We start from the raw sequence: 318 nt of genomic DNA on the forward strand, positions 1-318 counted from the left end.
CATCTGGGAGTTGTGCTACTTCTTTCGGAAACAAATGTTGTTGCACCAAGTGATAGAAACCGAACTTGTCTTGACATTAATATGTTTTATTTTCTTTTGTTGTTTTTCTACAAATAAAAAATTAAATAAGAAAATATAAAATTATTTGACGATTGTAGTTTTCTTAATCAAAAGTCTGAACTACTATCACCATACATCTCTTTTATTGCGATTCCAGTTATTTAAAGCGGAGAAAATGATTAGGTAATTATGATTTCTGTAGACTTGTTAAAATTACTCTGGATTTAGGTTTGGTAACAATTAAAGATAATGAACAAG

The 318-nt window shown here is 28.3% G+C and overlaps 1 protein-coding gene across 1 annotated transcript in view; it reads left to right on the top strand.

Moving 5' to 3' along the window:
• Positions 1–318, top strand: part of LOC111828735 (defensin-like protein 43) — a 3,856-nt gene that overhangs the window by 291 nt on the left and 3,247 nt on the right. The window lies entirely within an intron of this gene.

The sequence above is a fragment of the Capsella rubella genome, unplaced genomic scaffold, assembly GCF_000375325.1.
Source record: "Capsella rubella cultivar Monte Gargano unplaced genomic scaffold, Caprub1_0 scaffold_1, whole genome shotgun sequence".
Taxonomy (NCBI): Eukaryota; Viridiplantae; Streptophyta; class Magnoliopsida; order Brassicales; family Brassicaceae; genus Capsella; species Capsella rubella.